Source organism: Salmo salar, chromosome 15, assembly GCF_965601325.2.
Source record: "Salmo salar chromosome 15, fSalSal1, whole genome shotgun sequence".
Lineage (NCBI taxonomy): Eukaryota > Metazoa > Chordata > Actinopteri > Salmoniformes > Salmonidae > Salmo > Salmo salar.
In genome coordinates this window covers 59,132,496-59,155,331 of record NC_138305.1, presented here as the reverse complement: position 1 = coordinate 59,155,331, position 22,836 = coordinate 59,132,496, and the positions used below count along the sequence as shown (strand labels likewise).

Sequence of the window (22,836 nt, the reverse complement as noted above, 5' to 3'; positions counted from 1 at the left end):
TTTTTACTGATTAGCAATTTGGTTTATGATTTATTAAGTGATAAAAAAAAAAAAAATCAGTAACGGAAAGGCTGCAACTGAATTGGCTACAATGGGAAATCTTAGTCACAATCCACAGTTGGGTCACCTGCTACTGTCCTTCCTTCCACTGACATACTGTTATGTTCTGTTCATAGCCATTTTCATTCTCCTTCTGTCGTGTGTTTTTTATTTTACCTTTATTTAACTAGGCAAGTCATTTAAGAACAAATTCTTATTTACAATGACGGCTTACAGTGGGTTAACTGCCTTGTTCAGGGGGTTTTGACCTTGTCAGCTCGGGGATTCGATCCAGCAACCTTTCGGGTATTGGCCCAACGCTCTAACCACTAGGCTACCTGCCGCTGGTCAAAGCAAGAGTGTGAAAACCCTCCTGTCCCTCTTCTTTCTCTACAGTTAATGTCACCTCTCCCAGCTCTTACTGACACCTATCCATGAGCCCCCTCGTTCCATTTACATTGAACGTCGATCCAGAGCATTATCATGGGGCCGTGCATTATCATGCTGAAACATGAGGTGATGGCGGAGGATGAATGGCACGACAATGGGCCTCAGGATCATCACGGCATCTCTGTGCATTCAAAATTGCCATCAATAAAATGCAATTGTGTTCGTTGTCCGTAACTTATGCCTGCCCATACCCTAACCCCACCATGGGTCACTCTGTTCACAACGTTGACATTAGCAAACCACTCGCCCACATGACACCATGCACGCTGTCTGCCAACTGCCCGATACAGTTGAAACCGGGATTCATCTGTGAAGAACGCACTTCTCCCACTTGCCAGTGGCCATCGAAGGTAAGCATTTGCTCCCAGAAGTCATTTACGACGCCGAACTGCAGTCAGGTTAAGAGCCTGGTGAGGACAAGCAGCACGCAGATGAGCTTCCCTGAGACTGTTTTTGACAGTTTGTGCAGAAATTCTTCGGTTGCGCAAAACCACAGTTTCATCAGCTGTCCTGTTGGCTGGTCTCAGATGATCCCACAGGTGAAGAAGCCTGATGTGGAGGTCCTGGGCTGACGTGGTTAGATGTGGTCTGCGGTTGTGAGGCCACTTATAGTAGAAAAGTAAATTCTTTAGCAACAGCTCTGGTGTAAATGCCAATTGCACACTCCTTCAAAACTTCAGACATCTCTGGCATTGTGTTGTGTGACAAAAATGCTAATTTTAGAGCAGCCTTTTATTGTCCTCATTACAAGGTCCACATGTGTAATGATCATGATGTTTGATGATATATGGTATGATTCTTGAGAGGCCACAACTGCCAGGTGGATGGATTATCTTGGCAAAGGAGAAATGCTCACTAACAGGGATGTAAACAAATTTGTGCACAAAATTTGTGAGAAATAAGCTTTTTGTGCATATGGAAAATATCTGGTACCTTTTATTTCAGCTTATAAAACCAACACTTTACATGTTGAGTTTATATTTTTGTTCAGTTGACTTTAACCATCCTTCTCACCCACTGAGCACCGACCCACACCGGACATCCATGAACGTTGAAAAGTAGTGGAAATTTGGTCAGTACAAATCTGAATCAATCATAGGTCGTCTGTTTCACAAGTTTGGACACCACAGTACAGTATAGCACAGTATAGTACAGCGATTCCTGGAAGCTGAAAATATCCCTGCATACTCACCAGACATGTCACCGATTGAGCATGTCTGGGGTGCTCTGGATCAACGTGTACGACCGCGTGTTCCAGTTCCCGCTAATATCCATCAACTTCACACAGCCATTGAAGAGGAGTGGGACAACATTCCACATTCCACAATCAACAGCCTGATCAACTCTATGTGAAGGAGATGTGTCGCGCTGCATGAGACAAATGGTGGTCACTCCAGATACTGACTGGTTATCATTATTTTTAAAGGTATCTGTGACCAACAGATGCATATCTGTATTCCCAGTCATGTGAAATCCATAGATTAGGGGCTAATGAATTGATTTAAATTGACTGATTTCCATATATGAACTGTAATTCAGCAAAATCTTTGAAATTGTTGCATGTTGCATTTATATTTTTGTTCAGTGTAATTTACTGTATGCTGCCATTGCAGTCACAAAATTGAAATATTTAATGCAATGCTCTAACCCTAATCTTATTTATCCTGCCTCAACCCTCACCTCATTGGTTTAAATCTTTTTACACTAGTTTGTTTACTCAATGACATTCTGTTTGTGTGGACCATATAACCCAACTAACCAATCAACTGTCTGTCCTACTAAACCAAATCAACTATTCTTCTAGTAAAGGAAATCACAGTCAAATTGGACTGTCATGATCGCACAAGTAGGCAATGATACTGAATAGCCTCAAGTACCGTCTAGTCATCTGAACACTCGCCTCAAGTACTGTCTATTCATGGAGGGACGATTAATGAGTCTGGGGAGTGCGAGTTTGGATTGAAATAAGTTCTAGTGACTTGTTTCCGGGGACTGGTAAGGATGTGTGAAGGTGGCGACCGGGGTAGTATAAGGTCAGGTCTGCCTGCAGGAAGGAGAGGAGGTTGGTATGAGAATGACACTCCACCTCAGGATTGATTTGCTAGGCCTCTCTCCATTCTCTCTCACACAGCACCTCCTGAAGGCAGATTAAATTATTCAATTTTAAATCAATTATTACATAACACTGCCACACCCCTCTTAAGGGCCAGCCAGCATTCTCTCCCTCTCCTCTCTCAAACAACACCTGACATCTTCTCCGCTCTCTTAAAACCCACAGAGCACACATTACCCAGGAATAGATTTTAATAGTTTATTGTGGACAATGTTTATTCAGAAGCAACGACAACCTAATAAAATGCACCTTATTAAAGAGAAAGATACCAGGGGAGCAGCACTGTCACATTCACAGGCTAACAGCAATCAACACAGCAAGACAGCTGAAAGCCACACTTATAGACCACCAACATTTTTTACAATGGAGTCATTTTTACATGGCAATTTCTTGATTTCTACAATAAGGTAAGACCGTTGTACTAAATCTCCCCCCCCCCCCCAAAAAAAAGGTGTTTATAAGTCAAATGCAATAGTTTTAAATCACTGCGGAAATCTTTCAGACTGTGGCTTTAAAAGGCGAAAACACATCACACGAGTTACGGTCTGCCATTCGTCTGCCGTTCGTTCGCCGCGGTGTGTTTTAGAAACCACCGCCAGTAGGCGTCTGACTGCGGACCTTTTCCCCCCGTTTCGACGTGTAGAATCCATTTGCACTCGGTTGGCAAATGACAGCCGGCACTCTGTTCAGAGGTGCTAAGTATTTTCGGTCCAGCAAACGCTACTGGTGCGTCCGTGCCTTAACGCAAGTCTTTATACACAAACAAAGGCTTGCCAGGAGGAGCTAGGAGTTAACGGTAGATTTCTGATTTTCCATGTCCACCAGGCAGTGTCCCAGGCCCCCAGATCTCCCTCCTGTGTGAAACTAGTCTGCTGTGTCATCATGTGAAGTTAACGGGTTTAGGCTGCCCCCCGCTTAAACCTGCAGGGGACTGGAGGGGACTGCGTATACAGGCCCAGTTCCAGACCAAACCCTTAGTTCCCCACCCCCTAGCCCCTCACCTCTAGGCTCCTAATGGAGGTCTGAAAGGTTTGGATTAGCCAAATGACTGCATTAGCCTGGTCCCAGATCTGTTGGCCTATGCGCTTTAGCTAACTTCTCTGACCCTCGTTGCCATACTATTTGTGGATGTAACTGAATAGAAAGGTTTGGATTGGATTCAGCAATAATTGCTTGAAGCTTCACCTTGCCCTCTGATGTTCTCTAAATGTTTGCCATATTACTTAGATAATACCAATCACATCCTTTCAAATCTATATACAAGAAGTGAAGAGGCTAGGGGGAAGAAGCCAGGGGTTGGTTTGGAATTGGTTGACAGTCTAATCAGTATAGCCTTTGGCCCTGGCCCCCAGGATGCCAGCCTATTAGCTCAGAGGCTAATGAAACCGTAGCATATTGATGGGAAAGGTAGGATTGGTACTAGTTTCTGGAGGAGATACCACACAACCCATGATAGCTATATGAAATAGCCCACAGTGACAATACCTTTTTGACAATGGCACACACCAAGGCAAAGCTTAAAAATGTGTCGAGGCTGGCTAGAACCTGTATGGATAAAAATAAACTGTTTTGCTTAGCATCCATTGCATTGTCCCTGTCATATAAATCATAGAATAGCTGAAAATAGGCTAAATCCATTCTAGGTCATCAGCTTCCGACTGAGTATATTAATATACTTTAAAAAAGGTAAAAAAGGTCCAAATGTTATTTTTTTTATTTTTTATGTTGAATAAATACAGAATATTTCCTCTGCCACTTCATATCATTGGAAACTGATGGGCTTGATTTAGCTGTACATGAAAGCAAACCCTCTTTACCAATTTTGCATTACCTAACGAATCCTGAATTGCCAGTCGAATACCCCCCCCCCCCCCCCACAAAAAAAAATCTAAATGTATGATGTTAGTACAGTGGAGTTAGCCTATATTGTTTGTAGCCGGTAATATGGTGCAGCAAAGAAAGACCTAGCAAAGCTGCAGCTGGCTCAAAACAAAGCACCATGCCTTGCCCTTAACTGCACACACAGAACTACTAACATGGTCTTTCATGGTTGAGGAGGAATTGACTACTTCTCTTCTAGTCTTTTTAAGAAACATCTGTGTGTTGAAAATGCCTAACCACTTGTATAATCTATTTGCATACACTTCAAAAACAGACATACTTACCCCACTATGGGTTTTTCTACCCAAACCAAAGACAGATTTAATCCGTTGCTCAGTTATGTATCGAGCCATGTCATCGTGGAATGCTCTGCCACCAGAGGCTACCCAGGCAAAAAATGTTGCTGAAAAAAAATGACTAAAAAGGTTTTGCTTAAATAAAATACATCCTGTATCACAGCACCTTTCCTCTTTCTAAATAACTAATTTTAGAAAGAGTAGTGTGTAAATAGTATTTTTGTTCTCTTGATGTCTTTCCAATATATAAACTTATTTATTTTGAATTTAATGTAATATTCTGTTGTTCTTGTCTATAACTGTTCTGTACTTTGTATGTTTTACCCAGGAAGGGTAGCAGCTGCATGTCCACGTAGCTATTGGGGATCCTAATAAACTAAACCTTCCTGGAGATCGAGGCACTGAAATTCACATAAGTGCTCCCTTTTTTTGATAGGCAAAAAACTGCATGAGCTGCATCCTCGCAGCAGAGCGAGCACTTCTGACTCAGTCTGTGTAGTTGTTGGGCGTTCAGAGTTGTGTGTCGCTATGAGACCATTCTAGTCTCGGTGCAGTCAAACAGCAGGCTTTTAGCGCTATGATACCACAGCCACAACCCCCAGAGCTCCTGTGTAGGAGAGAGCAGTTGAAGACAAGAGACTGCCTTTTATAGTTCACTGGTCTCTAAAGAGGCTTGGGAAACAGCTAGCTTGTGGCCGTTCACCCCATCTACATTAGCAAGTATATTACCCTTTTACAATAGCCTCCATCCCTACCTGAATATTCTGCATACTGATCCACAGTGAATATCAGCAGAGCTGAATGAGGGAGATGAGAAATGAATGCGAGAGAAAACATTCCGAAACGGATCCTCTAAAATAAATCTTTTTTTTTTTTTTCAGAGAGAGAAAGATTGAAGTCCCATTTGGCTTTTGTAGCCCGTTGTTCTAACACCCGTCCGTACTCTCTTGTTTAAGCACTGGCAGCCATATAAAGCCTCAGAGCTTCCCCAACATGTTTATCTGACTGTGTTGTTACAGAATTAGCATGCTCTTGGTTTGTAAGACCATACAGCCTAAGCCTGGCATGGCTATTAGACTACACAGTCCTAAAACAGCACTGTGTATTCTTCTCACCGCCGCAAGGCAAAGACAAAGGTATTAATATAAAAAAGACAGAGGGGATCAGGATTCAGGACACTCAGAAGGGGCAGGATTCTTCTAATCCTGCTATTTCAAAATCAAAATGTATAACCAACGACTATGTTTACACGCAACTGATTATGGAAGAAGGCCGAGTATGGCATTAGTCATGTGAACACCTTACTCTGCTCATCTTAAAAATCGGCATAAGGTCATAATCAAACTTGATTTCTTTACCAATCGTTTGAATTTTTAGAACATGTAAACACCTTAAAATGGGAGTTCCAGCAGTGAATTTAATTTGCGCATGTGCTACCACCTGCAGTGTTGTTCGGAAAACCTGAAAGTATGCATCGTAGAGATAAATCCAAACTCAGAATGAAATAGGCTACCCTGGTCACTGTGGTAGAATGTTTATTTTGATTGGCGATTTTCTGCATTTTTTTCCCCCTCGGGTGGCCTGATTTCTGATGATTATTAGGGAAATCGTTCTTCTTGAAAAGCATGTCAACTTCTTAAATGAAAAACCCACAAGAATAAACTAGTAATTTAGATCTTACGTTGACACCAGACAGCTGCAACTTTCGTTGTCTAGGTTCTCTATTCCCGTCCCCAATTAAAGCATCGTAAACCGTAAGACTGAAGAATGTAAAATACATAATAATATTAGAGTAATAGGCCTATACTTCGTTCAAACGTTTCATCTTAAAATGGAAAAATGTGTGCCATTTGAAATGACTTTATTATACTACATTTTCATTTGACAAAGATGATAGATATGTGAATATATAAGAATTTGTTCTTAACCGACTTGCCTAGTAAAATAAAAGGTAAAAAATAAAATAGTAATAATAACAAAAAAAATACACTACCGTTCAAAAGTTTGGGGTTACTTAGAAATGTCCTTGTTTTTGAAAGAAAGCAAATTTTTTTGGTCCATTAAAATAACATAAAATTGATCAGAAATACAGTGTAAACATTGTTAATGTTGTAAATGACTATTGTAGCTGGAAACGGCAGATTTTTTATGGAATATCTACATAGGCGTAGAGGCCCATTATCAGCAATCATCACTCCTGTGTTCCAATGGCACGTTGTGTTAGCTAATCCAAGTTCATCATTTTAAAAGGCCAATTGATCATTAGAAAACCCCTTTGCAATTATGTTAGCACAGCTGAAAACTGTTGTCCTGATTAAAGAAGCAATAAAATTGGCCTTCTTTAGACCAGTTGAGTATCTGGAGCATCAGCATGTGGGTTCAATTCAGGCTCAAAATGGCCAGAAACAAACCCCTTTCTTCTGAAACTCGTCAGTCTATTCTTGTTCTGAGAAATGAAGGCTATTCCATGTGAGAAATTGCCAAGAAACTGAAGATCTCATACAACGCTGTGTACTACTCACTTCACAGAACAGTGCAAACTGTCTCTAAGCAGAATAGAAAGAGGAGTGGGAGGCCCCGGTGCACAACTGAGCAAGAGGTTAATTACATTAGTGTCTAGTTTGAGAAACAGACGCCTCACAGGTCCTCAACTGGCAGATTCATTAAATAATACCCACAAAACACCAGTCTCAATGTCAAGAGTGAAGAGGCGACTCTGGGATGCTGAGAAGAAAAAGAGAAGAAAAAGCCTGGAAGGAAGAGAGATGACTAGAAATGATTCGGTTGATCGTTTTATGTGTGGATTAATTGGCGGAGTAGAGGACCTTGTGCATTTCAGGTAAAATAACAACAATGTTTATATCCCAGGACAAATTAGCTAGCAAGTGCAAGCTAACTAGCTAAATTACAATAAATGTTTAATGCTTTTTGACCTGTCCCCAAATTAATATAATTGGTTCAGAGTTTGTTTTGATATTTCTACCTGTGTGTCGTGATCGCGTTTGGTGTGGGGGGACAAAATAAATGTATGCACAATGGCACACAGTGGCGCACGCGCACAGCCAGTTTGGGTTCCGTATTAGGCTGGCAGTTGGTTTTTGCAATAGGCCCCAAGTGTATTAGAGTGTAACAAACTCCAAAAACATATACATTGATTGCCTGCCTCCGTATGCTTCATCCAAGATCCGACAGAAGATCGTCACAGACAGAGCTAACACAGAGCTGAGCTCTCTGCCTCAGAGATCATACATCTAAACTAAGCCTTCCCCACAGCTCACTTTAATAATTCCCTGATGGTGATGCATGGTCTGCATGTTTATCACTGCAGAGACAAAGACACACTCAATTATGCTCTTACAGTAGCAACCTTATAAGACTCAACAACAGCACGCATGCTAACACAGGCACACAAACACTTGTATGTACACACACACACACTCTTTCACAAACACATACTCCCTTACTTTGCCGCCACCACAGCCTTATCCCTTCACAAAGACTAGTAATTGTAACTATGCAGTGACAATCATGCACATATAAAGCTGAGGTGAGAAGCCCCTGTTAAATGAGCCCAGCTCTGAGACAAATGCATCGTCTCACATCTTCGACTACAGATGCCTGCTACCAAAGCCCTTAATCCCAGGCTTGATTCACACTACAGTACCTGCTAGCTTTACCAATGTGATGTTGGCCATGGAAGTGTCCCGCTCCGCATCGTACCTTAATACCCACCATATCGTATCTTAATAAACACTTGGACAGTGGCACATTTATTTGTTTATCTTTAAGTCATGGACAACTTTACTAACAATGATTCTTTGCTAAATGTGTTTCCTGCTTATGGCAACCATCCTCCTAATGACTGTAGGCTAATTCTCTTGGGATCCTGGAGACCTGGAGCTACAGTGAGTGTATATGTGTCCATAAACTGACATCGGCCCACTCGATTGAATACCCATAACCTGTAGGTTAACAGTAGGTTACAGTGGGCAAGTGAAAGTAAATTAGACTATAGGCATTATATTGTAGGCCTATAGGCCTATCCAACGGCTTGTGGGAGGAGTGAAGCAAGGATTTCGTGCAAACGTGTCTGTGGGTGGAGAGGCAACTCAAGGACCACTCCTGCAAAGCAGCATATAGGCACTGCTTGAATATATTCATGTTTGAATGATCACTTTCTTGAAATAATCATTGACCTAAATATATAGGCTATATTAGATCAATGATCATATGGTATAGAAATAATCACTGATCTGACTTAGTTGTTATAGCCTAGCGTTAAATCTGACGTTTTCAAAGGATGGGAGGAATGAAGGACGCATAGGTTATCCCAAAACAGGGACATTGTCTCCGTTATAGGCTATGCATTTGTCTCAGCTATACTGCTAACATAGGATCCCACTTGTTCACCATATAGAGCAGGGTGGCGGCCCACTGGGGATTTTATTTACCCCCGCTCTCAATATCTCAGATTTAAAATAATAAGGTTTGAAATGATTATGTTTTGGTCAAATGGTCTGTTTGGGCTTCTTGCGGTCAATTTGCAGTTTACAAATTATGTTCCGGCACCCTGACCATCATCTGAAGAAAAATAAATAAAATATTTTACAATTTGAAAAAAATCCTGTCTGCCGGCTGAATCGAGTTGATGGTCACTGGTGTAGAGGCTAGTGTCTAGATCTGTAATAGGTTATAATCATGGACCGTAAAATGTCTGTCTCATATGGGGCTTTACCCAAACCCCGTGGCTATGCAAACATTTCATTTGCCACTTTATTGTATAGTGTAGGCAAGGCTAATCTCCCCGCTCTGAAGTGGTAGCGTCCACTTGAAGCACAGACTTAAAAATCATCCCGTTTTCCCAACCACACCAATATTTCAAACCAATAAATCTACATTTAATAGGGTAGAACATTTGGACATTGCAAAATCTGGAAACAGTTTTCTATTATTCAATGTAATGAGTGGATCATGAAGAAGAAGAAAAAACAATCACTTGAGAAATTAGAAACTAATATTATTCCATTTGAACGAGTGTATTGGATCATTAGACTGATACGCGTTTTCACGGACCCTATAAGTTTAGCGCGAATATTTTTTATTTATTTTCACCTAGTAGAGGCGCTTGCGCACAACATGGGAGCCGCACACCCATTTGGTTATTATGGTGCTCCGCAAGGGGTGATCCAGATGAACCGGACTCCTGCTTCTGACACACATTCAGGCAAAGCACGGGATACTCATAATGAGAGGTCCTCGCGTAAAGCGTAAACTTAGGCTGACACGGAGCACATAAAAAATGCATAAAGTAGTTTTTCGTGCGCTGACACGCAGTTTCTCCTTACCTCCCTAGTCGCAGCTGAGCTTCAGCACCGGCGTCCGTCCTTATGTGTGAATGCTGTCTTTATCCAGCAAAGACTGTTGTTGCTTTTTACAGCTAAATGTATTATGCTGGCCTTCTGTTGCTGAGTGTCAGGTGTCCGCTGTATCTGTCGAGACTACCGTCTTTCCGTTGCCAATAGTAAGCGGAGTGGTCGGGAGTTCGCAGATGCCACCAAACGCTTCTTCATCCGCTCCCTACTCAGCGTCGGTTGGTTCTCAGATGCGAGCGCATGCCTGGTCACACAATCATACAGACGGACCGTGTGGCTACTTTACTCTCCGATACCGCTCCTCCCCTTTTACTTTCTACGGGGCCCTACAGCGCCTCTCACTTGTCTGTGGATGGAACTGCATGAACTTGGATACATCTTGGAAAGGCTCTCTCTGTGTCAGAAATACTGGATATAATGACGAGATGCTTGTGTCCCCGCTCTTAGAATGGGATTTGTTGTCCGCAGCGCAGAACGGCGGGCTGTCAATCTCCCGCATAGTCCTCTTTTTGGATTTGTCGATGGGGCCTAAATCTCATTACTTTAAAAAACATATTCCATGAGGGGGGTTGATGTCAACCACCGCCTGTATTCAATGGAGAGTGACATCCTATGCTGCCATTTGAGATGATGGGTTCGAGTCCAGGCTCTGTTGCAGCCGGCCGCAACAGAGACCCATAGGCCGAGCGTCGTCCGGGTTAGGGGACGGTTTGGCCGGCAGGGATGTCCTTGTCCCATCACGCACAAGCGACTCCTGTGGCGGGCCGGGCGCAGTGCACGCTGACACGGTCGCCAGGTGTTCGGCGTTTCCTCCGACACATTGGTGCGGCTGGCTTCCTGGTTAAGTGAGCATTGTGTCAAGAAGCAGTGCGGCTTGGTTGGGTTGTGTTTTGGAGGACGCATGGCTCTCGACCTTCGCCTCTCCCGAGTCTGTACGGAGTTGCAGCGATGAGACAAGACTGTAACTACCAATTGGATACCATGAAAAAGGGGTAAAGATCCTATGCTAGCCCCATGAGTATGCATAGAGGTCTCGAATTTCAACAAGGACAATTCCAATATAAAGTGTTTTTTTTCTCAAAGTTACCAGGATGTCTCATGCATCCATCACACTTATATCAGTACACCAGCCAGCCAGCACACTCATTCATAACAACATAACCATTCATTATGAAACTTATAGTATAAGCCTCACATAAAAATAGCAATTTATTCTTTTTCTTGACTAAATTTAACACTCATTGCCCACCCCCCATACAAAAACGCCTCACTTGCTTAAAGCTGCAATATGTAGGCTAAGTTTTTGGGCGACAGGGTTATAGATCTGTCATTCTCATTGAAAGCAAGTCTAACGTGTTATATGTTCTATGTGCACTATTTCTATGCTCCCCCTTAAGTTGAATTTTTTGGTCTTTTACTTTCGGTTTTGTACACAAGTGTGAAACAGCTGACAATACCATATTTTGTTTTAGGCTATGTAACATTTATTTCACAGTGGTTCCCAAACTTTTTTTGGTCCCGTACCCCTTCAAACATTCAACCTCCAGCTGCGTACCCCCTCTAGCACCAGGGTCAGCACACTCTCAAATGTTGTTTTTTTGCTATCATTGTAAGCCTGCCACACACACACTATAAGACATTTATTAAATATAAGAATGAGTGTGAGTTTTTGTCACAACCCGGCTCGTGAGAAGTGACAAAGAGCTCTTATAGGACCAGGGCACAAATAATTTTGCTCTTTATTTAACCATCTTACATATAAAACCTTTTATTTTTATTATATTATTTTACCCTTTTTTCTCCCCAATTTCGTGGTATCCAATTGGTAGTTACAGTCTTGTCTCATCGCTGCAACTCCCATACAGACTCAGGAGAGGCGAAGGTCAAGAGCCATGCGTCCTCCGAAACACAACCCGACCAAGCCGCACTGCTTCTTGACACAATGCACATCCAACCCAGAAGCCAGCCACACCAATGTGTCGGAGGAAACACAGTACGCCTGGCCAGCGTGCACTGCGCCCAGCCCGACACAGGAGTCGCTAGTGCACAATGAGACAAGGACATCCCTGCCATCCAAACCCTCCCCAACCCGGACGACACTGGGCCAATTGTGCACCGCCCCATGGGCCTCCTGTTCACAGCCGGCTGCGACAGAGCCTGGGCTCGAACCCAGAATCTCTGGTGGCACAGCTGGCACTGCGATGCCTTAGACCACTGCGCCACCCAGGAGGCCTTTACAAATAAAACCTTATTTGTTCATAGAACATTGTGAATAAAGCTGTCAACAAGGCAAAGGGTGGCTTCTTTGAAGGATCTCAAATATACATTTTTATTTGTTTAACACTTTTTTTGGTTACTACATGATTCCATAAGTGTTATTTCATAGTGTTGATGTCTTCACTATTATTCTACAATGTAAAAAGGAAGAAAAACCCTTTAATGATTAGGTGTGTCCAAACTTTTGACTGGCGCTGTATTTGTGTGGTATTGTAAATAAAATAAATACCCTGTAGTGATAATCAATAATGGAAGAAGACAACAGTCTATCACAATAAAGAAAACATAGGCCTGCAACACATTTTAGAATATACTCTAGACCAGCAATATATGGGTCGCCGCAGGGCCCCAGTTGTGCTACACTTCATTCCGTTGGGCTTCAACTGACCTGTACTGACCCCACAATGGCATCCAGGGGCCTCAACAGGTAGCTAAGTCTGCATGCATAAAAATGTTTTGTGTCGACTCCAGCACAAAAAGAGTGGTACATACATTTCTCAAACTTCTGCTGAATTGCAAACACAGTACTATTTTTGCAGAAAAAAATACGAGAAAAACGTTTAAATGATATACAGTGGGGGAAAAAAGTATTTGATCCCCTGCTGATTTTGTACGTTTGCCCACTAATAAAGGAAGGATCAGTCTATAATTTTAATGGTATGTTTATTTGAACAGTGAGAGACAGAATAACAACAAAAATATCCAGAAAAACGCATGTCAAAAATGTTATAAATTGATTTGCATTTTAATGAACGAAACCTTAATGACTTGGAGAAGATCTGCAAAGAGGAGTGGGACAAAATCCCTCCTGAGATGTGTGCAAACCTGGTGGCCAACTACAAGAAACGTCTGACCTCTGTGATTGCCAACAAGGGTTTTGCCACCAAGTACTAAGTCATGTTTTGCAGAGGGGTCAAATACTTATTTCCCTCATTAAAATGCAAATCATTTTATAACATTTTTGATATGCGTTTTTCTGGATTTTTTGGGTGTTATTCTGTCTCTGAAACATCATTATTATACACTGCTCAAAAAAATAAAGGGAACACTTAAACAACACAACGTAACTCCAAGTCAATCACACTTCTGTGAAATCAAACTGTCCACTTAGGAAGCAACACTGATTGACAATAAATTTCACATGCTGTTGTGCAAATGGAATAGACAACAGGTGGAAATTATAGGCAATTAGCAAGACACCCCCAATAAAGGAGTGGTTCTGCAGGTGGGGACCACAGACCACTTCTCAGTTCCTATGCTTCCTGGCTGATGTTTTGGTCACTTTTGAATGCTGGCGGTGCTTTCACTCTAGTGGTAGCATGAGACGGAGTCTACAACCCACACAAGTGGCTCAGGTAGTGCAGCTCATCCAGGATGGCACATCAATGCGAGCTGTGGCAAGGTTTGCTGTGTCTGTCAGCGTAGTGTCCAGAGCATGGAGGCGCTACCAGGAGACAGGCCAGTACATCAGGAGACGTGGAGGAGGCTGTAGGAGGGCAACAACCCAGCAGCAGGACCGCTACCTCCGCCTTTGTGCAAGGAGGAGCAGGAGGAGCACCGCCAGAGCCCTGCAAAATGACCTCCAGCAGGCCACAAATGTGCATGGGTCTGCTCAAACGGTCAGAAACAGACTCCATGAGGGTGGTATGAGGGCCCGACGTCCACAGGTGGGGGTTGTGCTTACAGCCCAACACAGTGCAGGACGTTTGGCATTTGCCAGAGAACACCAAGATTGGCAAATTCGCCACTGGCGCCCTGTGCTCTTCACAGATGAAAGCAGGTTCACACTGAGCACATGTGACAGACGTGATGGAGTCTGGAGACGCCGTGGAGAACGTTCTTCTGCCTGCAACATCCTCCAGCATGACCGGTTTGGCGGTGGGTCAGTCATGGTGTGGGGTGGCATTTCTTTGGGGGGCCGCACAGCCCTCCATGTGCTCGCCAGAGGTAGCCTGACTGCCATTAAGTACCGAGATGAGATCCTCAGACCCCCTGTGAGACCATAGGCTGGTGCGGTTGGCCCTGGGTTCCTCCTAATGCAAGACAATGCTAGACCTCATGTGGCTGGAGTGTGTCAGCAGTTCCTGCAAGAGGAAGGCATTGATGCTATGGACTGGCCCGCCCGTTCCCCAGACCTGAATCCAATTGAGCACATCTGGGACATCATGTCTCGCTCCATCCACCAACGCCACGTTGCACCACAGACTGTCCAGGAGTTGGCGGATGCTTTAGTCCAGGTCTGGGAGGAGATCCCTCAGGAGACCATCCGCCACTTCATCAGGAGCATGCCCAGGCGTTGTAGGGAGGTCATACAGGCACGTTGAGGCCACACACACTACTGAGCCTCATTTTGACTTGTTTTAAGGACATTACATTAAAGTTGGATCAGCCTGTAGTGTGGTTTTCCACTTTAATTTTGAGTGTGACTCCAAATCCAGGCCTCCATGGGTTGATAAATTGGATTTCCATTGATTATTTTTGGGTGATTTTGTTGTCAGCACATTCAACTATGTAAAGAAAAAAGTATTTAATAAGATTATTTCATTCATTCAGATCTAGGATGTTATTTTAGTGTTCCCTTTATTTTTTTGAGCAATGTAATATGTGAGTTCTCTTTGCACACTAGAATAAAACATTTCTTATAAATTCATATAAAAAAAAAATCAGTGTTGGCCTATTTGCCAATTATTTTCAAGTCATACTCTGATTGAACAATTTAGTAAATGTAATTGAGAGTACAATATATTTACTGAAAAGAAAATAGGCCTATCTGTCCTTATTTGTTCATAGCCTAAAACAGGACACGCACAGACTGTATCCAGATGAAAACTGCTGACCTCATGCATTCTATGAAGGAAACAGAATCTCCAGGCGATAAACAGAAGTAATTGGGCCCAGGGGGGAGGGAAGTAACCACCACCTCATCTATAAGTGTAGCCATCTTTGTTTATCCTCTTGTTGCTGATCCAATACCACCTCAATATATCCTGAGAGGTATATTGTATTCCAAATAGCTAAGAGATAAGAGGATGTGTCCCCAATAACTTATATGGCTAAGGTTAAACCCTTTTTTTATCAAGACAAAAAAGAAAGAACCCCCCCCAAATAACCCCAAATAAACAATAAAAAAGGGACTGTATGGACTGCTGAGCATATCGTAGTGGTAGTAGTGGTCTTAAATAAAGATCTCTGCTATATAAAAGAAAGCATCCAATATGGTGGTACTGTACAATCACCATCATGATCATTTGGAGCAGCAAACAAGTACTGTATCTGACAGGTGTTTGTATGTTTAAGAGTTCAGTTAGTGTCTCTTATGTCATATTAAGTAGGCAAACACAATAAACTAAAGTTGTTCTGTAAAGATGATATAGAATAATAGAAAAGATGATATTATTTTCACCCCCATTTCACCGTTAGTGACATTACAGGAGCCTAACATTAGTCCTCAGTCCAAGGACCTTAGGGATGGATCGACGTTTACATGACGGGTACCTGGAGGAAAATGGGGGAGGGTTTTGCTTTTTCAATTTCAGTCAAGGGGAAGGTTTAGTATTTTTTTAAAATCTAGTCCAGGGGAGGGTCATGCAATTTGTAATTGATGAAATGGCAATATTTCTCAGTGTTTTTCATAATAAATAAACATTACTTCAAAAAGCTGCCAAAAATCCAGTGTTTCCATGTCAAACGGTTTTGCTGTTTTTCAGTCTTCTGTGATCTGTCTTCTGTATATAAAGCGTACTATTGGGATGCAAACTCAAAATGTAATACATTTCAACTCTATATCTGACATGATACAGGTGTCTTCTTTTTTTAATCCCATAACCATGTGTGTGAGGTGTATACTTTTGTTTCAAAGTAGATTTGTTTAAGACTACCAAGAAAGACCCTGTGTGACCCTGATTTAGCCAACTGCAGGAAAAGGTTAGGCTATATATAGATGTGAGCCCGGTTCCACCCCTCATTCTGATTCTCCCCTGGGAGCGCAATACAAAATGAGCCTATAGGCTATTTAGTGTGGTCTCAATTAAATGATCCATAGCCTAAAGGATATGAAGTGCATGCTCTGAGAAGCACAGAGCAAAGTTATATTTTTTAAGTACTGTAGCTGCTGGGATGCTGTAAATAAAACTAGGCTGCAATGGAAAACTACACACTGCAATGGATATTCCAACCCTGAGCCCCGGTCTGCTCTTGCTGATCAAACACGTTTTTGTGCACTGCCTAACCAATGGCTGTGCTGTGTAGGCCGATGGTGGCAGTTTAGGAGGAGAGTTAAAGGCTTCCTCCGAAAATAATTGTTGATGTTCTGTTCAGTTTGTGAAGGAGAGCGCGAAGATAAGGAGGACTGGAGTCAACTTTGATAGCTTTCTACTACTATAATCCATTTTATTAAAAACTATGTTTCTTGCCCATGATGTAGGCCTATTTATCAGAGATATTGACCTCACCTAAGCCAGATTCGAGTAACTTACATGTACATTGTGGTGCTGAAACTTGAAACAGCAACCAAGGCACAATCAATCGTAAATGGACAGTTCATGGTGCTGAAAGTAGACAAATTTGAGTAGGCATCATTTTAATTACACTACAAACAACAAGAGGGCTTTGTGTTGGAGCCTATTTCTTCCTATTTAAAAAATAAGAGGTAGGCCTATCTGTTTGACCGAAGTAATTAATAGTGATGCACCAATATTACATTTTTGGCCAATACCGATATCCAATATTTACCTTGCCAAAAAACACAATACCGATAACCGATATTTACAATTTTAGCGGCCTTAAGCATTCTAATACAGTTAAATAGTTAACACACACACATGGACGCAGCAGTCTAAGGCACTGCATCTCAGTGCAAGAGGCGTCACTACAGTCCCTCGTTCGAATCCAAGCTGTATCACATCTGGCCGTGATTGGGAGTCCCATAGGGCGGTGCACAATTGGCTCAGCGTCGTCTGGGTTTGGCTGGGGTAGGCGGTCATTGTAAATAAGAATTTTTTCTTAACTGACTTGACTAGTTAAATAAAGGTTACACACCACACTGACCAAAAAGTAATTTTGTTGGCATTTACGTATGTCCCCATTACCAGTAAAACATAATCAAAACCTATTTCTTTCACTTACTTGCTGTGCTGTTTCATTGTTCAGTCGTTTCATTCTCAACCAGGATTTCTATGGAACACCGTTTGGGTCTTTGCGTGTCAAAAAATATACTATTTAACACATTTTGACGTGTCAAATAACACTATTTGACGTGTGTCAAATAAGCTTATTGACCAATCAGGACCTGAATATGACTGCACGTCACATAATAATTTAATGCGTTCATTTTTTACATAGTTATTACACATTGATTACACTATCACTCGTATTTCATATGTCACAACGATTCATCGATATATATGCTACATTGCTGGTAAAGTTATCTCGCGCACCTACAGTGCTGGTCATAAAAAAAGCTAGCTAGCTCATGGATGCAAACAATGCTAGCTTCACAACACATAACCTGGTCCGGTGGAGCCTCACTAGCCAGATGGAGCTAGCCTCCTGCTTATAACGTTAGCTTTGGGCAACAGGGTTAAGTAGCTGGCTAGCTATTTATTTTCATGAACTGAAGTTCAATTTCAATAGGCAAATAACAAGTGGCAACCTAGCTAATACTTACTCACATGGATTCCTAAATCATTACTAAGAATATTGAAGATGACTACAGTTTCTACTGGTCATTGTTTTCAGGCTGGTTGTATTGGTGATAGCTAGGTACCAAGCTAAAGCTAGCTACCCTAGAAGTTGCGGTCGAACAAATGATGCTTTATTACCAACACGATATTGTAAACACATCGTTCGTGGCCGGTATTTGCTTGTTTGCAGACTTTTTTGTACAGCTTTGACAGTGCTACTGTATCTTTTTTGACACGCAAAGACCCAAACGGCGTTCCATAGTATGTATGTCGTGAAGCTAATAGCAGTGACGCTATTACTGTGTAATTCCAGTAGGGCAACATCTGAAAAATAGCGCACTTGGTATTGTGTACTGGTGCTCGACCAGTTGGCGAAAGCCAACATTACTCACGACAGAGAACGGTTGATTGTCAATGAATACCATTATCTTGGCTTTAATGGATTTCGCCTTTGAGTTGTCTCGCTGAAATTTTGTTACTCTTTCAAATGACTGCTCGATCCACACAGCAGACCTTGTGAGCTAGTTTTGGAATGCTGAGTTGCACGTATAGCGCAACATTTTACGTGGAGTCATTACATCATGTATCTATGTTACATAGGTATGCACGTCAGCTTTGACATCGGTTTTGCACATCGGCATTAAACCGATATGTTCACCAATATACCGTGCAGCCCTAGTAATGCAGCTATATCCATAGATTTGTCAGGCAATTCCTCCACCCACCATGCGCTCTTTAAATAGCCTACCTCTGTGCCAGTGAAGGGCTGTTAAGTTAAATTAAAACCAAGACTCGAATTGAGGGGGTATGAGAGGGTATGCCATAGGCCTGTGCTTTTTATTCATGAAAATTGCAAAAAGCACAGGCCTACCCCTTGTTAGCTTAAGATTTAGAAGAAAATAAAACGGATCGGATTAGCCTGTATGAAGTGATCTATAACAGCGCTTTCTTCCGTGATGCTTTATGCTGGAATCAAGCTAAAATACCTGGGAAAGATGTGACTTCAATATATGTGGGGATATCATTGTTTAGTTTCTTTGACATTGAGGCTGAGCTACAACCTTCTATAACAGAGGAGACAAAAAAATAGACTTTGCTTGGGAAGTAATCTAATTCTGTCTATCGATTGATTAAGCTATTCACTTTCTGTACAAATTTTATTGGTCACATACACATGGTTAGCAGATGTTAATGCGAGTGTAGCGAAATGCTTGTGCTTCTAGTTCCAACAGTGCAGTAATATCTAACAAATAATCTAACAATTCCCAACAACTACCTAATACACACAAATCTAACAAGTAATCTAACAATTCCCCAACAACTACCTAATACACACAAATCTAAAGGGGTGAATGAGAATATGTACATATAAATATATGGATGAGCGATGGCCGAGCGGCATAGGCAAGGTGCAACTAGATGGTATAAAATACAGTATATACATATGATATGAGTAATGTAAGATATGTAAACATTATTAAAGTGCCATTATTTAGAGTGCCATTGTTTAAAGTGACTAGTGATCCATTTATTAAAGTGTCCAGTGAGTGGGTCTCAATGTGGGCAGCAGCCTCTCTTATTGATTGCTGTTTAGCAGTCTGATGGCCTTGAGATAGAAGCTGTTTCTCAATCTCGCTGTCACAGCTTTGATGCACCTGTACTGACCTCACCTTCTGGATGATAGCGGAGTGAACAGGCAGTGGCTCGGGTGGTTGTTGTCCTTGATGATCTTTTTGGCCTTCCTGTGACATCGGGTGCTGTAGATGTCATGAAGGGCAGATAGTTTGACCCCGGTGATGCTTTGTGCAGACCGCACCACCATCTGGAGAGCCTTGTGGTTGAGGGCAGTGCAGTTGCCGTACCAGGCGGTGATACAGCCCGACAGGATGCTCTCGATTGTGCATCTGTAAAAGTTTGTCAGGGTTTTGGGTGACAAGCCAAATTTCTCCAGCCTCCTGAGGTTGAAGAGGCGCTGTTGTGCCTTCTTCACCACACTCTCGGTGTGGGTGGACCTTTTCAGTTTGTCTGTGATGTGTGCGCCAAGGAACTTAAAACTTTCCACCTTCTCCACTGCTGACCCTTTGTAGTGGATAGGGGGGGCCGCACCTGGGTGTACAGGACCCAGTTGCACAGGGAGGGGTTGAGACCCAGGGCCTCCAGCTTGATGATGAGCTTGGAGGGTACTATGGTATTGAATGCTGAGCTGTAGTCAATGAACATCATACTTACATAGGTATTATATTTGTCCAGATTGGATAGAGCAGTGTGCAGTGCGATGGCGATTGCATCATCTGTGGACCTGTTGGGGCGGTATGCAAACTGAAGTGGGTCTAGGGTGGCCGGTAAGGTGATATGATCCTTGACTAGCCTCTCAAAGCACTTCATGATGACAGAAGTGAGTGCTACGGGGCGGTAGTCATATAGTTCAGTTCTTTGCCTTCTTGGGTACAGGAACAATGGTAGCCATCTTGAAGCATATGGAGACAACAGACTGGGATAAGGAGCGATTAAATATGTCCGTAAACACACCAGCCAAGCTGGTCTGTGCATGCTCTGAGGACGCGGCTAAGAATGCCGTCTGGGCCAGCAGCCTTGCGAGGGTTAACATGTTTAAATGTTTTACTCACGCCAGCCACTGAGAAGGGGGGGCACAGTCTTTGTTAGCGAGCTGTGATGGTGGCACTGTATTATCCTCAAAGCGGGCAAAGAAGGTGTGTAGTTTGTCTGGAAGCGTGACGTTGGTATCCGTGGCGTGGCTGTTTTTGTCTTTGTAGTCCGTGATTTCCTGCCACATACGTCTCGTGTCTGAGCTATTGAATTGCGACTCCACCTTGTGCCTGTACCGGCATTTCGCTTGTTTGATTGTCTTGCGGAGGGAATAACTACTCTGTTTATATTCAGCCACATCAACAGACCTCTTTCCATGGTTGTAACGCCCTGGCCATAGAGAGGGGTTTTTGTTCTTTATTTTGGTTAGGCCAGGGTGTTACATTGGGTGGGCGTTCTATGTTCTTTTTTTCTAGGTTGGTTTGCTTCGTTGATTTTGGCCGTGTGGCTTCCAATCAGGCACAGCTGTAGTTTGTTGTTGCTGATTGGGAGTCACACATAAGTAGCCTGTTTTTTCCTTTGGGGTTTGTGGGTGATTGTTTTCTGTTTTGTTCATTTGGGACCAGACAGGACTGTTTGCTGTCGTTGCTATCGAGTGTTTTGTTTGTAGTGGTTCATTTTTATTAAATATTTAAAATGAATACACATCCTCCGCTGCACCTTGGTCTTATTACGACGACGGCCGTTACAATGGTTAATTGCGATGGTTCACGCTTTCAGTTTTTCGCGAATGCTGCCATCCTCGGTTTCTGGTTAGACTCACTGATCTGACCTTGGACAAATATCATAAAATGAACCTGCAAATACAATGATAGATTCAGATCTTTCCACACCTACTCTTGTCCACGGTGGTCTGCGAACGCACAACCTTCTGGCCCACAATTTTTATCAAAATTCCTGCATTGCCATGTAATGCTTACAGGATGAAGAACAGTTTCTAAAACTGCATATTTAAGGCTCTGGTCTGTCCAAAAAGTGAGGGTAAACAGTAGACATGTTCTCCTCTATCCACTTTATGTTTTAATTATTATTTTCTGTGTAGGGGAGGGTCACTTGTTCTTTTTTCAAGTGTTCAGGGAATGTTTAGGTAAAATATATTTTGCTGAAGGGAGGGCCATCCATTTTCCTTTCAGAGGGATACGATTTTTTCCCATGTAACCCTTATTGTAAATAACGTTCACTCCCTTACATGTCTGTTTAAAGGGAGAATTGGCTCTGGAATCCATAACAGACAAATAATCCATCTAAACGTCAATAAATTCTCAATTGCGGTACGGTTCTACAAACATAGAGCCCTTTACATTCACATCTCATCTAAATGTTTTCACAAATGCATAATTCTCACTTACTGTACACTATTTTAACTGCTTGTAACACAGTTGCAGCTGACAGTATATTTCAGTGACAACACGTTTGTGACACCTGTCTTCGGTTTACACACACGGGTCTTCGGTGATGCAGATAGCTAATTAGCACAGGTGTCTTCTGTCTGTTTTCTGTAAACAAGCAATTTAACATGGAATTATGGCCGTGTGGGAACCTTAACTGTCACGGAACCTTAACTGTCACACCCCCTCCGGCGCTCAACATCACCGGTCTACCAACCACCGGTCCTGGCAACCCATCATTACGCACACCTGACGATCATTATTACGTACACCTGCGCCCCTTCATCAGTCACATGTGGACTTCATACTACCTTGATTCCTTACCATTTATCTAACACTGTTGTTTCAGTCATCAGGTAGTATTGTTTATGTTTTCCTTGTTAGACGCTTCTCTTGTTTTGTATTCCATGTTCGTTTTCATTAAACTCACAGTGCACTTGCTTCCACACTTCCTGTGTCTACGTTACAGAATACTACCTCAAAAATATGGAAGCAGCAGAAGAGATATATACAGTATATATACCAGACGGGCGGCAAACAGGGACACCTACTCCACCAACACCACGATCAGCTGAACCAACTGTGTGCGACTATGGATGAGGTCCTCCGTGTCCTCCACCACCTCGACACCACCCGAGAGGATTCACATTCAAATAGCAGAGGTCATCCTACCACGAGTCGTCCCAGTGAGCCAGTCCCCCAGCCTACCCACCAGTCCGCCCAGGTCAGTGA

At 42.6% G+C, this 22,836-nt stretch overlaps 1 protein-coding gene across 1 annotated transcript in view; it reads right to left on the bottom strand.

Annotated features, from left to right (window-relative positions):
* LOC106571749 (kelch-like protein 29) overlaps positions 1-10,417 on the bottom strand; it is a 327,789-nt gene extending 317,372 nt beyond the window's left edge. Inside the window, exon 1 of the mRNA XM_014145167.3 lies at positions 10,125-10,417. The gene's annotated coding sequence lies outside the window, so the exon portion shown is untranslated. The remainder of the gene's footprint in view (positions 1-10,124) is intronic.
* Positions 10,418-22,836: the final 12,419 nt, after the last annotated feature.